Below are 22,328 nucleotides of genomic sequence, written 5' to 3'. Positions count from 1 at the left end.
ACTATACGAACAGGAAACAGATCACGACCAACTAAACATCCTCAGTCCAAGGCCGGCCTAGGGGAGGACAGCGCGAGCGTCAGGGCCAATCACAGGACGGCGAGACGAGAAACAGACGCAACTAAACTTCCTCCTTTGCTTCAAAGTCTTGGGAGCGAATAACGTTGAGAGCGAGTGCTCACACCTTCCTAGACAAGAGTAATCTCACGAGCAAACATTCCAGTTGAGTCAACGAACGCGTTTTACACTGGCCACGCCCGTATCTCTGTTTGCTGTAATAATGCCCCTGCGGTGCTGTTCGTAACGAGGAGCCAATAAATTAACTGGGAGAGCGGAGCCTCTTAGAACCCGTGCACGAGCCGGACACGAAGAACTTTGTAAAAATGTTAAAAACAAGAATGTAAATTATACAGCAATCATTACATCAGTACGTAAATCTGTTCTGTTAAGTCTTTTCAATATACAACAAGAAAGCGAGCGCCATTAAACTTAAATGAAAGCGAGTGACGTGCTCGCGCTATACACATCAAAGCATCATAATTAGCCGTGCAGAACACAAAATGTGTGGTCGCCATATTACAAGCTACAGCTCATCCTCCTGTGCTGCTGCAATTGTAAACAAGTGATTAACAAGCACCACGAGAAGGGGGGGGGGGGGAGGGCGGGGAGCACAACCTTTCTCCAGCAGCGGTCAGGGGAAATGGCAACAAAAGGGCCGGCAAAAAAAAAAAAAAAAGTAAACGCCCACCTCCGAATGACGACGAAAAAGGGGCGGGGCTTAAAAAAGAGGCAGAAACGCCCACGGATCGCATCAAGGCGGGGAAAATAGTAATTGACACCCATCTCTTCCAATGGCTAGCCTCTATTTACGAAGCTAGCCAATGAAAGAGAGAGGTGAAATAAAGCCCCACTGTTGAAATCATTAAATCTTCGGCTCCGCCCCCAGCTTCGCTGAGGGACGTTAGCCTCGACCTAAAAAGATATGCACATAAATGGTCGAAGGGACAGATGAAACAGTAATTGTCACTGGGATGAGGGAATCTAATAAGGTACACTTTATCTTTAGTAACAACAGAAAAAACCAAATGTAAACTGGAGAAAGGCAAAGAGAGTCAATGCACATTCGATGCTTTGTTATTCACGGAGAAATAATTTAAACCGTTTGATGAATACTTGAGTCGTAATACCCTTGCAGTTTTTGCTCTGAACTGATCGTCACCTTACATAACTATACAGAACAATCTGCATGTCCATTTCATTGCAAACAAACACTTGTAGCATTTGCATTTCTCTGCTACAAACATGACAAAGGTATCTAGATCTTTTAATGCAAACTGAACAGCAAGCATCCAAGCTTGGGATTCCTTTTTTAGGTCTCGGCCTGGCAAAAGCAGTGCATGCGCTGCTCTCCAATAAACATACAATTATTTGAGGGTTCGAGGGAAGTTTTAAAGACCTAAGCACAGTTATAACCCCCCAAGCAAGTTATAAAGAACAACAAATAACTGCGGGTCTAATGTTATACTCAGGACATGATATGTATAGCTGGCTATGTGTCTGCTAGTACTGTTTTGAATAGGAGACAGACTGGACAATTATCCACTGTGAAAAATGTCCATCAGTTACTCGTTCTTAGTCACCCAGTACATCATCTGGTCTACTCCACAGTAGTTTGTCCACCACTCTATCCCCATAGATATGTGTTGGAGATAAGTAGTGTGGGATGGATGTCTGGTAGTTGTTATTCACTTTTAACTGAGAGCAGTGCATAAATAATAAGTGAAAAAGAATATATAAAGTGTAAGATTGGATAGTGCATACAATATTCACTTTATTCTGGGGTCATGCACCTCCAATATTAAAAACAACAATAGTGCAAGAAAGTCAGGTGGTTCAAACAAATACCTTCTGACTGGGTGATCTGGTCGACATGTTTCTGCGGACTATGGTCAATTGCTATACCTGCCGCTTCCTCAGGACCCATAAACTTAATTGCTACTGCTTACGTGAATTAAATAATAAATAACAGGACATTCGTGAACAGAAAAAAGTGTCACCTGTACACTTCCATTTTCCTCCTTTAAAAGTCCGGTTGTAAATAAGCCAGCATATCCACTTGAAATGAGAAAATAATAATAATAACACCTTCATTAGTAAGGGCTACAAAAGAGACATTGCTGAAATCATATTAGTACCACATCTTGGTCAAGTGACCTTAGTATGTATTTCATTGTGTACGTAATCAATGCCTCACCTTAATTTGTAAGGGGAATTGCCTCACCTCACCTGGCAAACAGCTCAGGATAATGAAGCACCGCTCTAAAGTGCAGAGAATGTAGAAAGGTCAAAATTAAAAATCTGTGTCAGGTAGAGCCAGTGCAGAGTCACAGCCTGTGGGTTGCTAGCACACCAACAGGGGCTGTTGAATTTACAATACTCAAGTTTCTTAGCATTCTTGAAGGTTGGCAAATTTATTTCAATGTCGTCAGGCATGAAATATGTATATAAAAGTCTACTAGATAGCCAGTTTACGTGTTTATATGGCCATCGTAATGCGAGATATAATAGCCTCTAATCCTGATCTATTAACTAAGGAATTAAAGTTATCGCATTCAGGCATTTGCTTTCAAAGCCCTAACTCGTTAGTATTCAGGCAGAGCCAAGTATTGACAAAGTATGAACAAAATGTCACGTTGCATGCCCACGCGCTATAATTCATTGTTATTGCGCTCTCACTTTATTTAGAAACCACTCGTTATTGGAAAGTAAGTTACACTAATCCCTTCGTGTAAGTAAGGAGTTAATCAGGATCTCTCCTGCACCCTTACCTCTCCGTCGGTACTTCAGGCAGCCGGCCGGGCTGTTTGGGGAGGTGCCGCGGGGGGAGACAAACACTTCCATTATTGTTTCTGCGCGAGCGTGATTGGTCAAACACGCGTCTGCTAAAACTACCCGCGCTTCTGGGAAATGTAGTCTAATTCGCGCTGTACACTCTCGCAAGAGTGGAGAGTGTTTGGACTACACACGCTCATGGGAAATGTAGTTATTAGTGTGGCGAGCAAATGAAATAGCGTGATAAATGTAAATATCATTGTGAACTATTAAACCTGATTGAAATCCAGCGCGCTATTGAGGATACTGTTACTCATGAAGTGTAAGCGCTACTAAGGTACTGTTAGTGAAACTTCATGATTACTATGTTTCACAGATGTCAAGCGATATGTTCACAGGCGATTTCATGCACTTTATTACAATTATCACCATGGACATTATTAGGAGACAGATAGGTTCATGGCCTTATAGATATTATTACAGTCAGTTGAAGTAGCTGTTATTACTGATGTTAATCAATATGGTCAGTCACTCCTATAATCATTTAGCGGAGTAACCACACTTTATCGTCAGGATACTAGCAGGTGGCCGGTGATATATATGCCAAATCTGTTTAAGTCAGTCATCTTACAAGACATATTACCGTTCATGAAATCTCGTAAGGTGATGATTCTATAGTGTCATCCATGGGATGTCTTCGTTCAGCCCCGATTTATCACAATTGAGTTTATACACCCATTTTTGCTCTATTTTAAACAGGTGTTTGGATATATCTGTGATGTGCATGGGGATGTTAGGTTGTTCTAGTACAGTCCATTCAAACTCTGTAGGTTTGTGCCCTACTTGGATGTAGTGATTCGTCAACCTTGTTGCTTGTTTTTTGCACCTTATTGTGCTTTTATGTTCCGAAATCCTCGTTCTGATCTTTCGGGTAGTCATTCCGACATATCTCAGTGAGCACGGGGCAAGTAATGAGATAAATCAGATTGCTACTATTGCAATTTGTGAACCGCTTTAGTTCCCAGGGACGGCTAGTCCCTATATCGATTGATGTGGTGTGTTTGGTCTGCGGACACGCGGCACAATTGCCACATGGATGATGTCCTGTCACTGGTGGCATATTCCATATTGTGCCCACTTGATGGATCTCCTTGGGTGGGGGTCTGGTGTGTATCAGCTTGTCTCTTAAACTAGTTGCTCTTTTAAAAGCAAAAAGTGGTTGTGTCAAAGACTCTTTCCCGGTGTTCAAGATCTTCCAGTGCTTTCGGACTATGCGTTGGATTGCATTAGATCTTGTGCTAAAAGTGTTCACGAATGTTAACCTTTCGTTCTTTTCTTTGGGGACCGGTGGTTCCAGTAGAGCTTCCCTGTTATTGTTTGCTGCTCTCTTCATTGAGCGCTTGATAAGTTTCTTAGGGTAGCTCCGTTCAGCAAGTTTCAAAGCCAGATCTTCGGAATGTTTTTTAGAATCTTCTTTAGTGGTACAATTACGCTGTACACGCAAAAACTGTCCATATGGTAAGTTGTCGCGTAAGGACTTAGGATGGCAACTGGTGTATTGTAGTAAGGAATTGCGGGCCATGGGCTTCCTATATAGTTCTGATTTGAGGCCCTGTGGTGTCGCAGTGATCAGCAGGTCTAGGAATGCCAAAGAATGTTGACTGCTTTCTAGTGTAAAACGTAGAAATCTGTTTTGGTTGTTAAGCCAACTGTGGAAAGCGCGGAGAGAGGATTCATCTCCACGCCAAATCACCAAGATATCGTCAATATATCTTTTCCATGTGCGTATCGATGTTAGAAACGGATTCTCAATATTCAGAACATGGTCTTGTTCGAACTTGTGCATATATAGATTCGCCAGGCTCGGCGCGAAAACGCTGCCCATGCTCGTCCCGGATATCTGCAGGTAGCACTGGCCCTCAAATTCGAAAAATGTTTCCTTCATAGCTATAGTAGCCAGATTCATGATCAGTGAAACAGGTGTTATTGAGTCCAAAGTTTGTTCGCCTAACAGAGTTTCAATCGCCTCTAGAGTTTCATTCTGAGGGATGGAGGTATAAAGTGACTCAACGTCAAAGGATACCAAGTGATCTGTCAAAATATCGAAATCGAGGTCAGGAAGAAGTCTGAGTAGGTCCTTCGTGTCCTGAAGATAAGTAGGCATCAATTTGACCATTGGTCTCAAAAAGACGTCAACAAACGTAGATAAGGGTTCCAATATCGAACCGATCCCTGAGATTATTGGCCTGCCGGGCGGCGGTCTCGTTACCTTGTGGATCTTTGGCAGGACATAAAAGTATGGTCTGACCGGATGTAGAGTTGTCAGGTAGGCTGCTTCCTTGGTTGTTATCCAGCCCTCTGCCAGTGCCTCTTCTACAATATGCCCAATAGTTATTGTTAGTCTTGGCGTGGGGTCTTCTGTCAATAGTTGGTAAGAACGTGTGTCTCCCAATTGGCGTAAACACTCCTCTCTGTAGGTAGTTGTATCCATTAGTACCGTAGCTCCACCCTTATCAGCTGGTTTGATCGTAATCGAACGATCATTTGTTAGTTCTTTCAGAGCCTCTTGTTCAGGTTTGGAAATATTCACATAAGGATTGTGCGACTGTTTAAATAGTTCTTGCACATCATGCTGTACAGCTTCCTCGAAGGTAACTACCTTCGCGGGGACCATTGCCGTTAAAGGGCTGAAAGTTGAAGGTTTTTTGAGTCCAGTATTCTGGGGGTAGGTATCGGCTTGATCAGCTTTGGAGAAAAAGAAGTGGAGTCTTACTTTACGAAAAAATTTGGACATCTCGATCTGTGTCAAAAAGGGATCGCCTGCGTTCGTCCCCACAAAACCAAGGCCTCTGTTCAGTACCTTCTCTTCTAATGATGTTAGACTTCGCGAGCTGAGATTCACTATGAGGCTGGTCCCGTGCTCTGGCCCGCTTGTTCCTGCGGGATCTGTTTGCCGCTCCGGAGCCCCATTCCCTGTTGTGGAAGATTCCATTGTACTTGTGTGGTCCGACGTCTTCCGCGTGACCTCCCTCTGCCATACCCTAAAAAAGGCATGTTCTGGCCTGGATAGTACGGGTCCGAAAGGTCCCACCTGTTGCGGGAACTGTGGTGGTCCTTGCATCCATGGATTGGGTGGCCACCAAGGATTGAACTGGCCCTGGTTATAATTCTGTACTCCTCTCTGTTTCCACTGACCTCTTCCTCTCTTATTCATTGTTGGATTGCTTTGATTGGAAGAGTCAGAATCAGTCGAATTATCAGATGAGGATGTCCCATAGGTGGAACCTCCTGTTCTTCCACTACGATTAAATGGCGTTGGAACGTAGTTCGCACTTGTGTAAGGATAGACTTTCTCTTTAGAGAATTTTTCTAAGTCCTTTTTGCATTTCTCTAGTTTGGTAACTTGCACTATTGTTGTTTTTAATATTGGAGGTGCATGACCCCAGAATAAAGTGAATATTGTATGCACTATCCAATCTTACACTTTATATATTCTTTTTCACTTATTATTTATGCACTGCTCTCAGTTACAAGTGAATAACAACTACCAGACATCCATCCCACACTACCTATCTCCAACACATATCTATGGGGATAGAGTGGTGGACAAACTACTGTGGAGTAGACCAGATGATGTACTGGGTGACTAAGAACGAGTAACTGATGGACATTTTTCACAGTGGATAATTGTCCAGTCTGTCTCCTATTCAAAACAGTACTAGCAGACACATAGCCAGCTATACATATCATGTCCTGAGTATAACATTAGACCCACATGCGTTGCTCTCGTCATACGAGGGCTTCTTGGAATCAATACGATTCCAGAAGTCGTGTCTCGGCTCCGCCTCCAATTTTGATTGTTACGCGTCGTTTTGCTTTATGGATGATTGCACCGGAGGCAATTACACTGAAGCTTGCAACCCTGTCAGCTTTTGGCCCAACCCACCGGGATTTGATCTTTTACTTGCGGCGGGAGACAGTGTCTCTTAATTAGCAGCTAAGCACTATTTTTTCGTATTACCGCGTTTTCCTTCAACAATGGCTGACGTGCTTTTCATTTCTCTGTTCTCGGCTTGTTTGCTTTGTCTGAATCTTGTGGGAATCATTTGAAAATCGAGGACAAGTTCCAGAATGCAAGTACCTTGCCCATCGAGCCACGCACAGATGAACCTACGGAGCTTGAGAGCTGTGGGTCTTTGCTCCAGGGGCAGGGCTGAGGGGACAGGAAGAACAGTGACATCAGTTCGCGTCGGTACTCTATCCATAATTTGGGACCGAGATCTCAGCGCAGGGCGCCACCTGCCTTCCGTTCCCGGCTTAGGGTGCACACACAGAGCCAGGAACACCCCGCCCGACTCTGCCCATCAAAGACCGAGGCTTTCTCAGGCCCGGTAGGAACGGGCTACGCCCACCTGAAAACATTTGCTCAGCCGTCTTGGGAATTTTCTTATCGGAGCAGGCAGCCTTTAGCACTCACCTCAGGGTTGTGTCTACTAAACATATTTTTAGCTTATCTAACATGAATAAACAAAGAAAAGAGACTTTCCTGGGGTGTGGGGCAGTTACACAAATATCAAGAGAATTTCTGACAAAATTCTCCACCAATAATGGCAACTCTCTGAATGATGTGCCGCAGTAGGAGTACAGGGGTCTCCGTTGGGGCGGGGTTTTAAGCGCCCTCTTGCGGCCAGACGGGCTCGAGAACTGGCACCCCGAGGGATCCCTGGGGTGGCTTTTGATAGACGCACACCGCCGTGCAAAAGGAAACCCAAATACAAGAAACTAAGGCTATTATATTGCATTCATTGTTTTTAAAGGGTTGGGGTAACAGAATGTGTTTGCCATTATATATAATAAAAAGCATTAAAATGCAATAGGTCTCGCCTTTCATTACGTTAAAGCCTTTTGCTTTGCTATACAATACCATCAGCAAAGCAAATGGCTTCAACTTAAAGGCGAGACCTATTGCATTTTCAATGCTGGTTTGTTCTGGCCTAACGATTGCTTCAGTCGTTCAGTTCTTTATCTATTTGTCTGTCCAACCGTCATTCACATTTTGCTTCCCCATCCATAGCTCATAGCTCACAGCATGGCACAAGGGTCAGCCTACTTCAGCCACTGGTTCTCCTGCAGTGTTAGTGATTGCATTGTTTCCTGATCAGTAGAGCACACCCTCTTAAAAGAAGTGCACCTCAGTGGCAAGGCTGGTGGGGCAACACCTTACTCTTTCAATACATTTTTATTTCTGTTATCATTTTTGTAAGTCATCCTTGCAAGTCTCAGTGTCTGATTAATACCCTGTGGTTCTGGACAAATCATTTGATCTCCCCATGCCTATTAAAAAAAAAATGCATGTGCCCTTGTATAATGGTACTGGTGCTCATATAAAGCGCCTGGTGCTCAAGTTTGCATTATATTTTAAAACTTCACTAGAAGGTAAAAAAAGGTCTTAATACAACGAAAGCCAAATAGATACCCATTTACTGGTTGACTTTTACAAAGAGAAACCAGAAAACCTGGAAAAGTCACAGCTCTCTGCCTAAATTGTCTGATCTTCGGCAAATAGTTTATTTCATCAAAACTCGTTATTAGGTCTCGCCTGAGGCAGCACATGCACTGCTCTGCAAGACATTAAGTAGTGGGATTTTAAAAGTGCTACCCCACGCTTTTGCTGGCCAGCTTTCAGTGCCCGATCAGGCGCCATCTGGCTTCCCTCTCGCTTGCTCCCTGAACGCTCCTCCACCCCTCCCTCCCCGGTTCTCGCGTTAATTGGAAACATATGAGCAAACGCACTGCTTTCACTTTCGCCGCACACCAAACAGAGCCTTGATGACTGCAGTGACTCGCTCAGGCTTTCAACCGGCTTCAAGCTTTCAGGTACTTTCTCGGCATATACTTGGCTTGCCTATGCCACGCCACCTCGCTCCCTTACATTTTTCGGTTTTCGCTCTCTTTAGAGTTATTTTAACACCAAACTTCTGCGTTCCATTATAGCCTCCCCAGATTGCCTTCCTACACTCTGTGCTTACGTCTCTGTTGCTGAATGCAGTGACTCATCCTGCAGCCCGACCTGTCCTGACTGTCCAGGTATGCTTATGGCATTAACACGGCTTCTCAAAGTCACAGTGCCCTGTTCCCTTGCAATTTCTGGCTTCGCTCATATTATAGCATTACTTGCACTGTATTTTTCTTTCCATTACATCGCTTTACCACTCCTTGCGCTCTCGTCCTCAGCATCCCCACTTCTATTTTCTTCTTTCTCGTCTCCATTCCTCCACCTCCCCTACCAGTCCACCCTCGCTCCCACGCTCCCTCCCTTGACCTCTAATCAATCAATCATATTATTTGTAAAGCGTGCTACTTACCCGTGAGGGTTTCAAGGGGCTGTGGGGGGGGAGGGGGGGGGGGGGGAGCTGCTACTGTTCGAATAGCCGGGTCTTGAGGAGCCTCCTGAAGGACAGTAGGTCCTGTGTCTGCCGTTGGTGGAGGGGGAGGGTGTTCCATGGCTTGGCGGCGAGGTGGGAGAAGGATCTACCGCCGGTGGTTGCTCTTCGGATGTGGGGGGGACGGTGGCGAGGGCGTGGTCTGCGGAGCGGAGCTGGCGGTGTAGAAGTTGAGGCGGCAGCTGAGGTACGCTGGTCCGGTGTTGTGGAGTGCTTTGTGTGCGTGGGTGAGGAGCTTGTAGGTTATTCTCTTGTTGACGGGGAGCCAGTGCAGGTCTTCAGGCGGGGTGTGATGTGGCTGTGGCGCGGGATGTCGAAGATCAGACGCGCTGAAGCGTTCTGGATGCGTTGGAGCCATTTGAGGATCTTCGTCGAGGCTCTGGTGTAGAGAGTGTTTCCATAGTCCAGTCTACTGCTGACGAGAGCTTGGGGGACAGTCCTTCTAGTTTCGGTGGGGATCCACTTGTAGATCCTGCGAACCATACGGAGGGTGCTCTGTCATAAAGAGGGTGGAATCGAGGATGACCCCCCTAGGTTGTGTGCACGGTAGGTGGGTGTGGGGGCCGTTCCTATCGAGGAGGGCCACCAGTAGTCATCCCAAGCCGAGGGGGTGGACCCTAGGATGAGGACCTCAGTTTTGTTCTGAGCTCAGCTTCAGCCGGCTGTTTCTCATCCAGTCGGCGACGGCCGTCATTCCCTTGTGGAGGTTGGTTTTGGCTGTGTGAGGGTCTTTGGTGAGGGAGAGGATCAGCTGGGTGTCGTCGCGTAGGAGATGAGGTTGAGGTTGTGCAGTCGGGCGAGCGGGGCCATGTAGACATTGAACGGCGTGGGGCTGAGGGAAGAGGCCTGGGGTACGACGCAGTTGATCTCGGTGGCTTCGGAGCCGAAGGGAGGAAGGCGGACACTCTGTGTTCTACCGGAGAGGAAGGAGGTGGTCCAGTCCAGGGCCTTCTCTCAAATCCCTGCGTCGTGGAGGCGTGCGTGTAGGGTGTGGTGGCAGGCCGTGTCGAAGGCGGCCGACAGGTCCAGGACGATGAGGGCCACGGTTTCACCGTTGTCTAGCAGGGTTCTGATGTTGTCGGTGGCGGCTAGGAGGAATGTCTCTGTGCTGTGGTTGCGGCGAAATCCGGACTGGGACGAGTCCAGGATGCTGTTTTCCTCGTGGAACCTGGTTAGTTGTATGTTGAGGGCCTTCTCATTGACCTTCGCCGGGAACGGGAGCAGGGTCGGAAGTTTTTGAGGTTCTTGGGGTCGGTTGTGGGTTTCTTCAGTACGACGTTGATCCCGGCGTGCTTCCAGTCCTCAGGGAAGGTCGCTGTCTCGAGGGACCTGCTGATGGCCTTCCGGAGGTGGGGTGCGATGACGGTGCTGGCCCTGTTGAAGATGTGGTGAGGGCATGGATCTGTCGGGGATCCGGAGTGTACGGAGTTCATGATCTTGATGGTGTAGTTGTTGTCGTCTATGTTGGTCCAGGAGGTGAGGCGGTTGGTGGGAGTGGTGGTCGTGGGTGTCTCGGTGGTTGCCGGGGTGGTCGCGGTGTTAAAGCTGTCGGTGGTTGACGGGACGGTTGCGGTGTTGAAGCTGTCGTGTATGTCCGTGATCTTGCGGTGGAAGAAGGTGGCAAGTGAGTCGCACAGTTCTTGCGAGGGTGGGATGGCGTTGGAGTTGGGGTTGGAGAGTTCTTTCACGATGCTGAAGAGCTGTTGTGTGCGTTGTTTTCTAGGCAGTCTTTGAAGGAGGCTCTCTTGGCGGATCTGATGAGGTGGTGGTGGTTGCGGGTAGCGTCCTTGTGAGCTGCGTAGCTTTCCGGGGTTCGTTCGCGGGTCTAACTTACGGCAGGTTTTCTTGGATGCCTGGAGGTCTTGGGAGAACCAGCTCGCTTTCTTCCTGGTGTGGCTGGTGGAGGGTTTAGTGATTGGGGCAAGGGCGTTGGCGCAGTCTTCGATCTATAGTCTGAGGTGGTGGGCTGCGGCGTACGGTTCAGTCGGGTCTGCGGGTGGGCTTTGGGCAAGGGTGGAGGTTAGCTGGTCATCGGTGACTTTGCTACAGCAGCGGCGTGGCATCTGTTGGGTGCGGTGGGGTGTGACAGGTTTCCGAAAGGTGAAGTGGATGCAGCGGTGGTTGGTCCAGTGGAGTTCGGTGGTGTGGTTGAAGCAGATGTGGGTGCTTGCTGAGAAGATGGGGTCCAGCGTGTGGCCGGCGGAGTGGGTGGGCGTCGTGACGAGTTGTCAGAGTGCGAGGTTATCGATCAGGGTGGAGGAGTTGGGGGTCATTGTCGTTCTCGAGGTGGAAGTTCAGGTCCCCAGGAGGATGTAGTCCGTGTAGGCGAGGGCGTGCGTGCTGACGAGGTCAGCGATGGAGTCGCAGAACTGTGGTCGGGGTCCGGGGAGGTCTGTAGACGAGTGTTCCTCTGAGGGTGGTGTTGGGGTCGGTGTGGATCTGGAAGTGCAGGTGTTCGGCGGTGCTGAGGGTATCAGCGTTGTTAGTCGAGATGTTGAGGGTGTTCTTGTGGATGATGGCGATTCCTCCTCCTACTCCGTTGGTACGGTCCTTGCGGATGGAAGATTGCGGCGAAGGTGACCGGCTCAGCAGCGGCGGGGGGCAGGCAGAGGCAGCAAGCGGGCAGGCCAAGTCAGCCGGCAGCAGGAGACAGCAGCAGGAGACCAGGGTGAGCAGGCGGCAGCGGCGTGGGGGAGACCTAACCTGTAGGCAGGGTCAGAGGTCGCTCTCTACGCTGCTACGCGTTCTCCTTAAGAGTGCTGATGGGAGGGAGGAGCAGCTGGGAGCAGGGCGGCAAATGGGTTGTCAGGGGGGCGGGGACGCAGGGAGGCAGCGGCGGGAAGAGTGCGGCAAAGGTGACCGGCTCAGCAGTGGCTGGGACCGGGGGCAGGTAGAGGCAGCAAGCGGGCAGGCCAAGTCAGCTGGCAGCAGGAGACAGCAGCAGGGGATCAGGGTGAGCAGGCGGCAGCGGCGTGGGGGTGACCTAACATGTAGGCAGGATCAGAGGTCGCTTCCTTCTCCCCTCCTTTCTAGCACCCCCGTTCGCTCTCTGTCTAGCTCTCTTTTCTCCATTCCTGCCTCTCCTCTGTTGGATCTATCGCTCTCTCTCCACCTCACTGCCTCCTGCTGTCCACCGCTATTGACTTTGACGTTGCTTGCCATGCAGTTCTATAAATACTGGTACATCCATTTTACCTCCTAGTAAAAGAAAAATTAAACTGTTGCACACTGCCGTTGACTACTGTTATTAGAACATGGATGTTAGCAGAGGCGTACCCGCTGATGCTGACTTCAAGGACCACAACGCTTTGGGGCTACACGCTGGTAGGATAAGTAGTGAGCGACCCCTTGGACTTACTTTTACATTCAGGCTCCCTTGAGCCGGTGGGGCTGACGAGCCCGGGTTACGCTCCTACGTGCCACTAGCGGTACCAGACCTGAAGACATTTTTGGCAGCCTACGCAGCACCCCTACATACATTCCTACTCCCTGCTGACGAGAGGCAACAACCTCGAAACACGTGTCCAGGGATGGCCAACGCGACTGATTTTTTCCTCAAGACCCAGGCAGAGGCGTACCCGCTGATGCTGACTTCAAGGACCACAACGCTTTGGGGCTACACGCTGGTAGGATAAGTAGTGAGCGACCCCTTGGACTTACTTTTACATTCAGGCTCCCTTGAGCCGGTGGGGCTGACGAGCCCGGGTTACGCTCCTACGTGCCACGAGCGGTACCAGACCTGAAGACATTTTTGGCAGCCCCTACGCAGCACCCCTACATACATTCCTACTCCCTGCTGACGAGAGGCAACAACCTCGAAACACGTGTCCAGGGATGGCCAACGCGACTGATTTTTTCCTCAAGACCCAGACAGAGGCGTACCCGCTGATGCTGACTTCAAGGACCACAACGCTTTGGGGCTACACGCTGGTAGGATAAGTAGTGAGCGACCCCTTGGACTTACTTTTACATTCAGGCTCCCTTGAGCCGGTGGGGCTGACGAGCCCGGGTTACGCTCCTACGTGCCACGAGCGGTACCAGACCTGAAGACATTTTTGGCAGCCTACGCAGCACCCCTACATACATTCATACTCCCTGCTGACGAGAGGCAACAACCTCGAAACACGTGTCCAGGGATGGCCAACGCGACTGATTTTTTTCCTCAAGACCCAGGCAGAGGCGTACCCGCTGATGCTGACTTCAAGGACCACAACGCTTTGGGGCTACACGCTGGTAGGATAAGTAGTGAGCGACCCCTTGGACTTACTATTAGAACATGGATGTTAGCACTTGCCTTCTTTATAAACCCCCTCCCTTGGCCTCCACTTTCCCTCGTCAAATCCCCACTGTTTGGTTTTGGTGACATGTCGTATTTCTGTTTTCTATGGTTAGCTGCCTTATGCAACAGAGTAAATTAACTTTCAATGCTTTAAGTCTGTTAGGTTATAACAGATTTTCAGCAACTAATCGTTATTGATATTTCACAGCTGGCACTGGGTTGCATGCGATACATGTTACATAGATACAAAAATGAAAGGAAACTGCCTGAATTTTTTGGTGCCGATGTGTTTTCATTCTAGCTCGATCACCAATAAAACATTAGGCACTATATCAATGTGATGCCAAGGCACACCCTTGTCACTTCTTGTTATCTTATCTCCAAAAGGCTTGGCATAAAGGAATGCAGCATGCATGCATTAAGCCAAACCTAAGAAGTGGAGTTGAAACGATTCCTTTCAGCCTCCTTCACCTTTTAGTCTCTTTTCAAACCAAATGTATGTGGTTTTTGGGCAAAGCAAGATTGATTATTTCATGCTGTTGATGTGTACAAAGGACAAGCATTGGCATAGCCAATACATCTGGTTTTAATGTGCTAAATCCTGCAAAAAATGTGTAAGTGAAATGAAGGTCAAATACTAAAAACAACTTAATTATAGTGTTATTTCGGTGACAGAGAAAAAAAAAAGAGAAAAAAAAAAAATAGCAAGAAGAGCTCCATGCCATCTGACCCTTGAGTTCACACAGAAACAAAAAGAGGAATGTAATGAAGGCAAAAAAACAGTATTCGTTTCTATGAAGAACAATAATAGGACCACAAAAGGAGCCTTCATTGTAGTCTTATAGTCTTGTACAAAGAAATACAGTAATATGCTAAATGCTTCTTTGGCACCCATCGAAAAAAGAAGAAAAAAATACACCAAACCCTGGTGGCTTTGCCGTGAAGCTGTCAGGAGCTTCAATAAACACACCATAAACAAGCATTGGCATAGTCAATAGATCTCGCCTTTGGGATCTTACGAGTGTGGTTAGCCATGCAACAGTTGATGTTGTTGCACCCAGGATAGTGTGCGGCATAACTAAACACTTATAAGGTCCCAAAAGCGAGACCTATTGCCTATGCCAATGCTTGTATTCTTTATGGTGCATCAAAGCAATTTCAAATGTTTTTTCTGACTACCAGCTGTACAGAACAATCACATTGAATAAGTACTTCTCAGTGCAGTGCTATAATGTGCCCTATTAATGTAAAAGCCTCCACGTGGTAAAGAAATACACGTTTTGGAATTTTAAACTCTCTCATATTTTAATTGATGCTTGTTGTATGATTGACATAGCAAATACTTTCAGGGCTCGGCACGTGCACGGGATCTAAGATGCCAGCAAGACCCTAGGCTCGGCTCTGGCTCTGCTCTCCTTGTTAATAAGTTGGCTCGCCCACGTCTACGGACAGTAAGTAAGTAATAACTGAACTAGAGAAGCATCACTTTTCAAATAAAGTGCTACGATACTGAGGCATCGAAGCCCCACAGACTCCCAAAATGAGGGCCATATAATAGTAATGGAGGGCAATATGCATATCATTAAACGTCCCCGCTGGGAGTTCTGGGGGAGTGTGGGGTTTGAGCAAGTGATCAGCAAGGGTTATGTTCGAGTTATAAAAGCACTCCTGGCAAGTGAATCGTAGAGGCAGCAGCCAGGTATGATGAATGTCATTCCCAAGAGGTCGACCACATCCTGGTGAATGCCCTTCATGCAAGTAAAAAGTACTGTACTCAGTTTCTTCCAGAATCACAAATATTTATTATCTACATTTACATCCCCTCCTCATCTTTCCTCCCTTCTGGACTCATTCTATACCATAGTTAGGTATCATTTCTTCTACCTCAACATTGTTTTTGCCTTTACTCCCAACTACTCTCACCTATTCCCTTTTTCACCTGTACCACTTTACTCCTGCCACTACCGATGAACCAGTGTCTCCACCCGACCATACCCTTCTACTTCAACTACTATCTAAACCCTTCTACTTATACCCTTATTTTTCTACCCCACTTATACCTCTGCATCAAAATATATCCTTGCACCTACACCCTAGGTTCTCTACCTCTTGCTGTGCTCCTATTTTTCTACCCAATTGTGACACGCTAGCACCTTTAGACTAGAAGTGGTACACTAAAAATATATGGTACTTCACTACATAGTATCTCAACCCAAGCCAATACCGTATTACCTGAATACCAACCTATATCTCTTTACTACTACCCCTACTCGGGCACCTTTACCACTGCCCATAATGCAGTTTTTTATGTCCTACCTATACAGTGCTACCCATACACATATATTTCTACCCCACCTACACCTCTATCCTTGTACCTCTATGCTCATCCTTACCCACCTACCTTCACATTAGCATTTCTACAAGTATACCTAGTACCTCTACGGTAACCACTGTACCTCAGCCCCTGCCTTTACCCAATTACCATGACACTTGCCTATCCATTAGAAAATTTACCACGGTCTATAACCTAGTCTATCTGCATCCCGATATCTTTTTTCTTACCTCTGCGTTTGTACATTTTACCTGCCTTTGCCAGAAACCGGTCCTAGGAAGCTTGTTTCCGGTCCAGGGAAGGCACGGCTTGGCAGTTCGGGCTGGACTGCTCCCATGAGGCACAGGGTCAGACTGATTTGCATATGGCCATGTCTGAACTGGGGTGGCAGAGTGGGCTAAAGAACGGTGATGGATTAAACCCAGATCTGTTGACTGGGTGTGAATGTTTGATTGGTTCAGATGCTCCGTCCATCACCACCACCTTTTGTACCGACCTGCCTATGCCACACCATTGCATACTCCCAGATGCCCTGACTCCTACATATTACGTAACAAACCCCACCTACGCTCTAGTAACTCTGCTCATACTATACACCTATAGTTCGCTACCTACCTATTCTACAATGTATCCTCCCCTTTCCATTACTTACGCGTTTGCTCTTTACCTGTTTTGTGACATTTTCTTGTTCCCTACAGGTATTTCCTGTGGGATTGGTGGTTATCAAAAATGAGGTATAGGCGATTAAATAGTATGAAATCTTCTATAGTGGCAGGGCTTATGCTAAGTGCTGTGTAATGGTGTGCAGATAGAGGCAACTAGAAGCTGCCTGTGCAGATACAGGAATGATACATTTTGGCACGCCTTACTCTAATGTATATGGATACGATTTAGTTTAAGTGGTGTGGACTCTACGTTCACTTACACTGTCAAGCCTTAGTAATGGAGAGGAGTTTTTATTCTATTTTTAGAGAATAGGATCTGGCTGGCGTCTCAAACTTTGAGATCATATTTTATGTTACAATAAACCATCCTGGGTCGATCTCCAAAACGTTATACCGTAGTGGTCTTAGAAAAGGAGACACTAGGCACAGGGCAGCTTACAGCCCTGATCGTGTTTCTGGACCTTTTAAAGGTACCGCAACTGACAGTAAAGGAACAGGCATGGGAAGTAGTTAGAAATCGGTCATATTAGCAAAATCCACACCGAAAAGTTGCTATGAGGTTTTCCGGATTGCGAAATGCAAAAATCTACAGACTAAAATACTTTAATAAAAAGGAACGAAGGAAGGATTTAAGTTAAAGGTTTTAAATGTGCCCATCCTTTCACAATACAATACATTCATGCAAATGACAATTTGGGGCTAACCATATTACGAAATAGAGAAGAGCAATTTCAAACGAGACTCCAACAGTACATGCTGCTTTATGTAATTGATACTGCCAGATTTTCTGTACGTGGCAACATGAATAATCGCAAAAATGTATATTTTCATACACTCGACCAATGTACAAAATTAATACAACAAAGAGACCAGTGCTGAAAGATGTTTTCAGGCGATACAGCCTACATCAGAAAAATATGGGCATGGTCTGAAATGTGTACTTTATCTAAGCGGAACCAGATTAATCAATCTTCCTGAAAAAAGACCGTTTTATGCTATCTATCTCCACAGGAAGCTACAAGATGAAGACTTTCCGTTATCAATCTCAAGGTTGTATTTTAGCTCATTTCACCACTTTTAGTTAAAGATGAATGTTGTACCACAACGTAAACCATGAATTATCACCGACCAAAAGAAGAGAGCATATATTTATTCATATTTGCACACACTATACAACATATAGTTAACACTAGGTAGAAAATGAATACATCACAGATGTGGATATACATAAGGCACGTACATATTAAATAATATTAATAAATAATCTACTAAACTTCATCCCATAAGCAGATCATTCATGAGCACTGTTTAGAGGTAAACTTTCAGTAGGGACAAGTATTCACAGTACAGCATTCCATGTCTGTACAATATAATTCCATAAACGCTGATGCAATATTAGCTAAGCAGAATTTCACAATACAGAACCACCTCAAGCGAGCATCTCTATAAAATTAAAGAATGAATGTTCATTTTGCTACTATCGGGCAAGTCGAAGCCCCCAAATACTATTGCAACAAAATAGAACACTAAGCAAGAACAAACCTTTGCTTGTCCAACGATAAACACTGTACATTCTCAAATGTGCAGTGTACGCTTACAATGAAGAAAAGTGTTGAAAAGCAGGGTCTCCCACTATTGAACATGCTGCAAGCGTCCTTCAAAACTAGATAGACACGGCTTCAAACAAAATTTCGAATCTCAAGTCATAAAAGTGTTTCACTTACCAGAGCTGCATTATCTAAATATGCTCAAGGTACGTGAATTATCCATGTGTGCGCCAGTAGTACAGGCTCTTCAATAAATGTGGCCACCGCTACCCTCTCTGCAAGAGCAAGATCAGTCTGTACGAAATTTGTGTACTCTGCTTCACTCAAAACTTCGCACACAGGTGCCTCAATTTCCACACTAAACTCATGGCATACACAGAGTAAAGCAGCACTGTCGTAATCGCGTGTGATGGGTAAAAGATGCAATGTCACTGGCAAGAGGAGCCAAGGTGTTCACAACCTCAAAGTCAAATCGGTTTAAAATAGGGGACTTTTGGACCCCAATCTATGGTATACACTGTGCCTCCAAACCAGAGCAAACCTCAACTACCTCTTTTTATTATTATTTTTTTTAACCAAAACTAAATCTTCAATAAATTAATTTGCCAAAATCCACTCTTCCGGGTGTGTATTTGAAGAATGCAGGTTGGCGGGTTCTCAACATTCAGTTAAACTCTCGGAACCTTGGTATGTACGCACTCTGCAGTGTCCAGCTTCAGTCCAAGAAACATTACGAAGGTATCGCAAGGTAAAGGTTACTGGTTTACAAACCATCCTCATAAATAAATATATATAACACACGAAAGCAGTTTTGAAGTAAGTGTCACAGCGCTGGGACATATACACGGTATGCGAGAGAGTATAAAGTGTTACAGACACAGAGACGTTGCTTAAGTACAAGAGAAGAGAACCTGGTACCAGATACACAAAATAACTTCCCTAAAAAGAGGCACATGGACGTGGGTAAATGTAGCTATGTAGTGACACAAAAACAGCCATAAGGTATTACAAATAGGGAAGTGGAGGTGCCAGGCTGGAAGCAAGTGAACAATACACATCAGAAGACAGGGACGAGCAGCGGATCTAAAGAGTCAGGCAGGAGATGAGAATGTATGCATGGAGAATGCAGAGAAAGATCAGGAGCCGTGACCAAGGTACACCGAATGGCAGGCGAGCGGCAACGGAACATCACAAGGGAGTAAAGTACAATAAATAGTAAAGTACAATAAATATTACGAACGACAGCCGCTGTTAGAAACAAGGGCGATCCCGTTGCCATCGCACTAAACACACAGAACACAAATCAGTGAGGAGTGCCAGACATATCACAATAACACAGTCCCCCAAAAAGCCTTGTTTAAAAAAGTGATACACAGTCAGATGACAGACCAAACATGATACGAACCAAAAAATTCCGAGCCATATTAAAAAGCAGGCACAAGAATTGTAGTAAGCTTGTAAGAATGAATAAAGGAAGTAATCCAAGATGTAGAGATAAAAATGCAGGTTTTATTTCCTGAGTAAATAGATTCCTTAAAGCAACAAAGTATAATAACTACAATACATACTACAAGAATGCCATAAAACACTATAGATACGAAGGTAAATATATAATTACAATCAGCAGAACGTCATATCCCTGCTTACCTTACACCGCTCTACAGAGTGTCATTAGATGTTCCATTACAGAAGGAGTAGGTAGAATTTCACCAGCGGTGGAGGCACAGCCTCTAGGCAGGAAGAGGCAGGTTGTGCTGCTGCATTGACATAGAAAGAGGACAGGAAATGAACACAGATAGACGGGTAGAGAGTTTAAATTACAGAAGATACAATAGCGGCCATATTGAAGCGTTTTAGATCTTTACAGAGTGTTCGTGGGAATTTTATGAATAGAAAGACCCTATCGTTAAGTTTCTAATTAACATATTAAGGCTGCTAATTCATAAGCAGAAAATCATTGCCTTCAAGATAGGATTTTATCGTTTACATATTCAGTCATTTAAAAAAATTCACAATGGTATACTCTCGTATTTCTACAATAGAAATACATTTTTAATTAATACAAGTTTTTTTGTTTTTTTTTAGATCTGTGGTGCACAGAACCTGGACACATTGAGTCTGACGTATTGCGTAGGGTTTCTAACGGTCTGGGCAGAGGTAGCAGCTCTCAGTTCGATATTGGAGTGTCCATGATGAGGGTGGATTATTGTTATTCCTTGCCAGGGCAATATCGAGTATTTATTTATTTATGCGTTTTTATATAGCGCGGACTTTACCCGAAGGTGTCAGAGCGCTTCACAATAGGAACAGAACTGATAGATAAGAACATTACAAGTGAACAAATTACAAAAGCAAACGCTAAGTTACGTGAGGCAAAAGGGACAATTGTGAGCAAACAAAATACAAGAGGTAGCAAACGGTGCATTACAGGAGGAAAAAGTGACGTGTGCAGGTTACAAAAGCGTACAAAGTACAATTAGAGGTATAGTACTGCAATACATGGCAGACACTCAAACACAAGAACAAACGTTACGTAGGCAGTGGTGGCACTTGTGCAAGTATCTAAAGCAAACAAAATATAAGAGGTAGCAAACAGTGTGTTACAAGAGAAAAGTGACATCATACATGTGCATGTTACAAAAGAGTACCAACCACAGGTAAAAGGGTAATACTGCAATAAATGGCACACTCTCAAACCACAAGAACACACTCAAGGGGAAAACTACCATAGTCATGGAGAATAGAATTTTCTATAATGAAAGCTCTTCCTTCGGATAATACAGAGGGCGTGAATTAAATTTGGAAGTGTCTTTGAAGGAGAAGAACTTTGAGGTCAGTTTGAAGGCCTGGGAGGAGGAGGTGGTCCATAGCTGAGGCGGAAGTGAGTTCCAGATTCTCACCGCGTTGCCTGAAAAGGATTGGGCCATCGATCTTTCCTTCTCGAAAGTGGGAGGTTCAAGCAGTACATTTTCCGCATTTCGTGATGGTCTAGAACCTCCAGAGAGTTTCAGTTTATTCGCCAGGTAGCGAGGAGAGGAGGAGTGCAAGGCTTCGTGGGTGATACAGACAGTCTTGTAGATAGATCTTGCCTCGATGGGAAGCCAGCGGAGGGTGGATAACATGGGTGTGATGTGGTCGCTTCTTTTGGCCCCATAAATGAAACGAGCTGCTGAATGGTGCCGAAGGTGCGCCAAAGGTAAGCCCGTCTACGCCCGTCCGTGCCTGGACCGCGCCCAGCGCCTGTCCCCCTGGTCCCCGCTACACCCAACCCACTAGAGTCACATATGATGCCGCAACTCTCCTCGCCCTCAACCCCGGACGCACACCACAATGCTGCGAAGCCACCCCAGGTCGTACCCATGGTCCATTCGCCTGCCTCTCCTGCAAATTCAACTGCCTCAGGACCCTCACCAAATCCACTTCCTCCATACACAGCTCCGACTCTAACCGCCTGAAGTGCATCCTGCTTAACACCCGCTCAGTCCACAGACACGCAACTGAACTATGGGACCTACTCGACACTGCGTCACCGGACATCGCCTTCCTTACAGAAACATGGATGAACACATCATCAGCACCCGACATCGCCATAGCCATACCGGACGCTTACAAGATTATCTGAAAAGACCGCACCAATCAAACAGGAGGAGGCATCGCCATCATCCATAGGAACACCATCAAAATCACGACCAGCTCCGACAATAATCTTGCAACCGCCGAACATCTCCACTTTCAGATCCACACCGACCCCAGGACCACACTTAGAGGCACCCTCATCTACAGGCCTCCAGGCACCCGCACTCAATTCAGCGATGACATCACGGACTTCGTCAGCCCACATGCCCTCGCCTCCGAGAACTACATTCTTTTAGGAGACCTCAACTACCACATTGAAAACAAACACGACAGCAACACCACCACCCTTCTGGACAACCTGGCCAATCTCGGACTCAAACAACTTGTTGACACCCCCACCCATGTAGCCGGACACACGCTAGACCCTATCTTCACCTCCAGCAAGCACATCTCCTTCGATCGCACCACAGTTCTCCACTGGACGGACCACAGCTGTGTTCACTTCAGCTACAAATCCACCCTGACCCACAACCGCCCACACCCTATTCCTCGGAGAAACTGGAACAAAATCACCTCCGACCAACTCCTCACATCACTCAACCAAAACCCTCCCACCCTCTCATTGGACCCAAACCAAGCGGCCACCAATCTCAA

General features: G+C 46.2%; 1 protein-coding gene across 2 annotated transcripts in view; it reads right to left on the bottom strand.

Annotated features, from left to right (window-relative positions):
* Positions 1 to 19,867, bottom strand: part of PLEKHM1 (pleckstrin homology and RUN domain containing M1) — a 247,449-nt gene extending 227,582 nt beyond the window's left edge. Inside the window, exon 1 of one of the 2 annotated variants that reach the window (XM_078645003.1) lies at positions 19,746 to 19,867. The gene's annotated coding sequence lies outside the window, so the exon portion shown is untranslated. Of the gene's footprint in view, positions 1 to 19,248; positions 19,304 to 19,745 lie in introns of those variants that run through there. The other variant, XM_078645004.1, reaches the window with a different exon arrangement.
* Between the last annotated feature and the right edge of the window lie 2,461 nt (positions 19,868 to 22,328).

This window comes from Lissotriton helveticus, chromosome 5_1 (assembly GCF_964261635.1).
Source record: "Lissotriton helveticus chromosome 5_1, aLisHel1.1, whole genome shotgun sequence".
NCBI lineage: Eukaryota > Metazoa > Chordata > Amphibia > Caudata > Salamandridae > Lissotriton > Lissotriton helveticus.
This window is presented reverse-complemented; position numbering and strand designations above follow the sequence as displayed.